Genomic DNA, 5661 nt, shown 5'->3' on the forward strand with positions numbered 1-5661 from the left:
GGTATTCTAGAAGATTTTGAAATGACAAAGGAACAGATTTTATGTGTTGTGACAGATAACGCTTCTAACATGTTGTGCACCATTGAGAAGATGAACGCAGATGAAGAAGGTAACAAAGAGATATTAGAGTTAGAGGAAGACAGCTCTGCAAGTATTGGAGAAAGTTTAGAAACTGAAGAGAATGCTGACATTTTTTAGACAACTTTGTTGAAGAAGCATTGAAGCTTGCTACTATTCATCATATGCGATGTGCTGTTCATACACTGCAACTTGCCATAAGAGATGGATTAAAAGATCGCCATGCAGCTACACTAATTGGCAAATTACGGCAAGTAACTGTTGCAGCCAGGGCCCAGAAAACAGATGCAATTTTGAAAAGACGTGCAGGAAAAGGAGTCATTTTGGATTAAACAACTCGCTGGGGAAGCACTTATTTAATGGTGAAGCATTTGCTTGAACTTAAAGACTTCATAGAAGAAATGGACAATGAAAACCTTGCATTAACTGAAAACCATTGGACACAAACAAAAGAGCTGGAGAACCTTCTTTCTCACCCCTTCACTGTCACCAAGAGGTTGCAATGTGATGATCTAACCCCAGGTAAATTCCTCTTGGAATGGAAGAGCCTGTTATACATCACCTGAACAAAAATGGAGGGTTAATAGCAGAGGGCATTGCATCTTCAATGATGAAAAGAAAGAGTCTTTTGCTGGATAATGAAATCTTGTTAGCGGCTATTTATGTCGACCCAATGAGCCGACTTTTGTTGAACAGTGAACAGACTGCAACTGAGAAAAAGGCCCTCTATGATGTAGCAGTTCACATGAAGGGATTACGACCTGAAATACCTCCACAGGATGAAGTTCTTTTAAGCAATAGTGGTAACTCAGGATCATCTTCTTCAAACGAAGAATTAGACTTTGATTCCTTCTTAGACAAAATGGAAGTTGCTAAAGGAAAGCGACGTCGCATAAGCGTTACAGAACCAGTAAATGTCCAAATAAAAAAATTCCAACAGGAGTTTCATAAAGCACCAAAAGAAGTTGAAAAGTATGATCGCTCATCAAAACTTACTGTTGAAGAAGCCATCCTTGTTTATCCAGAGATCGTTAGTGATGTGGCCAGAATAGTTACTGCAATGCCACCCACTCAAGTTAGTGTCGAAAGATTATTTTCAGCCCTAAAAATAATAAAGTCTGACTTAAGAGCCTCTATGAAAGAGGATCTGGCAGAGGCAATTCTCTTCCTTAGAACTCTACACTGAATTGATTTGCATTTGCTAAGCCTATAACTACATTTCAAGATTAATATAAACCATTTCTAGGTTTTACAGATTTTGTTTTTGGTTCATATAGATAAGCTTTGTTTTTGTTCTAAAACAACCAAATAATGTGGTTTGTATTTTTGAACTGGTTAAGTTCCTGATGTTTATGCCTGCTGCTACTATCCAGCCACTGGATTCAGGTGGTATGGAGAGAGGTTTACAACAGACGGCAGGCTTATCTATTTAACGATTACTTTTTTCACTGGATAGAGCTCTGCAATAATTTTCATTGGAGTGATACTTTTTCTGGAATAACTAAATCATCAAGCAGTTTTTTGTTCATGGACCGGGGATGTATTTTTGGGATTGTTAGGTCTCTTTGTACCCAAAGGGGCATGGCGAGATGGAGGAGATTCAACTGTGAAAATGGTGAGGTTTTAGAGCACAGCAGATGTAAGCATATCAACATTGGCAGGCATTTTGCGCAAAGCTGCAGTGTCAGCTGTATAGAAGGCCGGTGAGGGGGGTGGTTTAGAAATCTTCTGCAGCTTCCTCTAACATTGCCTGTTCATTTTCTTTTTTTTCCCCCTCTTCTAGGCTGGAAATATCAGAATCCGACTCCGGTAGACAGTGGAGCTGAGGAAGGAGTCTGCCATTTTGGAGCCTACGACAGAGATGGCTGTTAGTTGTTTGGGGAGTTGTGACATAGTTACAGAAAAATCTGCCTTTGTCCTCTAACCTGCTTGTTTCGTGTCTGAAATTGAACTAGAGTCGGCTACAGAGACTGGTAAAAATATAAGGTCCTGCTCCAGTGCAAGTAATGCATCATCACTGAGGATGGGTGTTGTGCTGGCATTCAGCAGAGCAAATGTTCATCCGAGTTTTTGCTGTGGCTCCCTTTTGCCTAGTTTTCATCATAGCCAAGTGTAGTGGTAGGCCCCTGTGGGCTACTGAGAAAGCCAAACAAGTTAAGCTTGGAGTGATTTATCTATAAACATAGTAGGTCCATCACCCTAGTGCACCAGCAAAAAACAGAAGACTCACAGAATGAGGTAGGGTCATAGGGAAGAAACCCAGGAGAGGCATGTCCTCAAAACCTTTGGTAGTGTCCAAAAGCCAGAAGATGAGCCTATAACCCAGGATTTAGGAATACTCTACCTGTGTTCTGCACTGTTCAATAAAGAGAATAGGACTTTTGTACTCATCATAAAATCCTTTTCGTGACATAACCTTTGGGACATCCAAAAGTAATCCAACTGAGGGGTGGGCAACACAGCAAATGCTAACAGGCCCAAGAAAACAACATAGAACTGTGGACTGCCTGCAGCTCGAAGAGTCGCCTATAGAATCTTACATCTGAAGCTGACATTAGAGGCGGCTGGAATGTTCCCCTGAAAGAACAGAAGACTTGGTGGCAGCCTTGCGATCTTCAAACAGTTGCTTGAAGACAAAAAGCCCAAGAATCACTGCCTCGTGACAGGAAAAGGCAGAACCCGATCCTTGAAATCATAAACTTGCATTATAGATATTAGATTGTAAGCTCATATGAGCAGGGCCCTCTTGTATTTTATTGTATTAACCGTTCGGTCTCCCATTATGTTGTAAAGTGCTGCGCAAACTGTTGGCACCATTTAAATCTTGTATATTAATATTAGTCCATGTGACAATGCTAGTGGTTCTATATCCGAAAGGCGATCCGCAGCTAAGCCTTTATCAGAACAACTGCGGAAATTGCCGTGTAGATCCCAGTGCACAAAAGCCTCTTCCAGGCTATTCCTGCAACGTGCGGTCCATCGGTCCAGGTACAGTACTCCAAAAGTCAGGCTTTTGACAACAGTTCCAGAGAGCTGAAATCGTAGAGCTGAAGCCCCAGCAGTAATTTCTTAAGAGTTCTTATTGAAGAAAAAAAATTTAAAGTACACAGTTTTAGGGGGAAAAAAACTGCCTTTAACACACCAGATGAAGATGTCCGTTTTCCTAGGGTACTATATAATAAAAAAAGTTGGGGTGCTGGCAGCAGAGGGGATTATCCTGGGCTAGACCAGTTGTTTGCCATTATCCAATTCTCCTTTAGGTGGCAGTATATCCCATAGGTCAATGACTTCCTGTGTCCCTCAGTAGAAAAGAAGATAGCCATGCCCTCTGAGGAAGCCTGGCACAGACAAAAAGTGTCAGCTCACATGTGGCTCCATCTCTGCAGAAGAAAGCGACTTGCTACTCACTAGGTTACTTCACTGCAAGTGTGTCCACTTACAGTCTCTAGTAAATAACACTATACCACTGGTTTTGGAAATCCTTTATCAACTGCAATGGATGTCTTTCCACGCTCACTACAACCCAACTGCGATTGACCATGCCGGGACTATAGCGCACTGAGTAAGACCACATGACACAATTTGCCCACAGATGCATATTTTTAAGGACATTTACCATGTTTTAGGATCACATTTGAGATATTTATTGTGCAAGATTTGTTCCACTGCAATACCCAGCAGTGTGCTCAGCACTATTATGACATTACCAGCTGAAATATTACAGCACGACATTACCATCCATACACAATCCCAGCTTGTTAACGAGGGACATTATTGACCTACTGTTTGTGTGGCTGCCATCTCCCTGACCATTATATTGAACTACATCATACATTGTAAATACCTCTGTGGCTTTTAATGGCCGTTGGCTCTGGTGGTATTACAAATAAACTTTATACATGTCCTAATTGCTTAAGTCTGGGACAGCTACCATAACACATGAAAGATCTTTGCATTAAAGTTTCTATTTTTGAGAATGTGGTCTGACACTGGGCGTGGTGAAATCTAGTCTCACACTTTACAAACCTGTATCTATATATTTCAGCTGGGTACTGCTTGTAACACCCATCTTGAACTTGATTATATGGCCCATATTGGTTGCGGAGGAGGAAGTTGCTGGTGTGGTGCGATTGGAGTCTGTTTAATTGTTAGGGCATGTCTACTGCTTTTTCTAGGCAAATCTTCTATACTAATTATATTGTATTGATCACCTGACAAAGTACAATTAATAGTTTGCGTGCACGATTGGTCTACACAGGACCTCAGAGTGAATGCTACAGGAATTAACTGTTCAGTAAACTGAAAGCTTCTGGACAATCTTTATCGGGCATCAATCAATGGATTCTACACCATGAGGCAATTATAAGAAACATACATCTGTAAATTAATCAGCGTTACATGGGATATTTTTAAATGCTTAGTAGCATGTCATGTTTCATTTGCAACCCACTGTTCTACAGTGGCAACCTGCAATTGATACATTTACCTAGCTGGGAATTTTTAAATCCCCTGGGTAGGTATTTCAATCATGGTAAAGCTGAATAGATGTTGCACTGATCAAAAACAGATATAAATTTCAAATGACTATTTCAAAACAGTATCCAGCCAAAGAAAATTGAAGTTTGCTTTAAGTTACTGAAAGCTGTCCACAAAAGCATAGCCCTTTGTGTCACAATTCATAACAGTAACTAAAGCATGGATGCATTATTGGATCCCTTATCTGTTTTCCATTATGTTCTCACAATAGCATGTCCCCTGTATATATGTTTGTGGTTTCTGTTGCCCCCAATGACCACACTTTGAATCCATAGGTGGACCAGGGAAGTAGGACTGACTGGTCCAAAATACCTATGGTAGCCAAAGTACAGATATAATCAGACGTCTGGGATTAATGTTCTGCAAGAACAGGGTTGCCAAGGAGCCTGAAAGGCTGAAGGAAGGAGAGAAGAAAAAAAAGAAAGAAAGAAGGAAAAACAAGCAATCAACAAGAGAGCAAAATCCTACTATACAAAATAGATCACCGGACCAGATGGTGGCTAAAGAACACCTTCAGAACACCTCAAAAGTTCTGGTGGTCAAGGCTGTCTATGGGCCAGAAGTAGGATTTTTAACTTAAACGTTAAATGACCCCTCTCACCCACCAAGGCTATTATTACAATCAAATACTTCTCATGCCTGGTTCACACCTTGGAAAATACCTAAATGGGTCACAGTAAGTAGATGAAGCTGGGTCTACATGTGCGGTGATCTTGTGGAAACTGAAGTACTCAAACAGCTGGCGGGTAATTTAACCTATGGACACCCAACCAATAAATAAAACTGGCGCTGGGTGAACTCTGTATTCAAAATGTGGAAAAAAGGAAACAAATTGATTTAGGGAAAAACAATTTTAAGAAGTTTCTTTCATGTCTACAGGAATAGGGAAACAATATAAGTGTTACTAGAGCTTTTGGCTCACCAAGCAGCTATGTGGAGCGGACACAAAACGTTGCGATTACTTTTTTTTTTTTCCCCACTTTGTCCAAAAGTCCTGGGAGGGAAGTGCAAAACGCAAAATAAACAGCAAGAAAAATGCTGCAGTAG

The 5661-nt window shown here is 40.7% G+C and overlaps 1 pseudogene across 1 annotated transcript in view; it reads left to right on the plus strand.

Annotated features, from left to right (window-relative positions):
• LOC309562235 overlaps positions 1 to 1374 on the plus strand; it is a 5075-nt pseudogene extending 3701 nt beyond the window's left edge. The window contains exon 3 of the transcript in view: positions 1 to 1374. This exon is cut by the window's left edge and continues 48 nt beyond it. The product of the transcript in view is annotated as an uncharacterized misc_RNA (transcript).
• Positions 1375 to 5661: the final 4287 nt, after the last annotated feature.

Source organism: Pelophylax lessonae, assembly GCF_965119305.1.
Source record: "Pelophylax lessonae genome assembly, chromosome: 8".
NCBI lineage: Eukaryota > Metazoa > Chordata > Amphibia > Anura > Ranidae > Pelophylax > Pelophylax lessonae.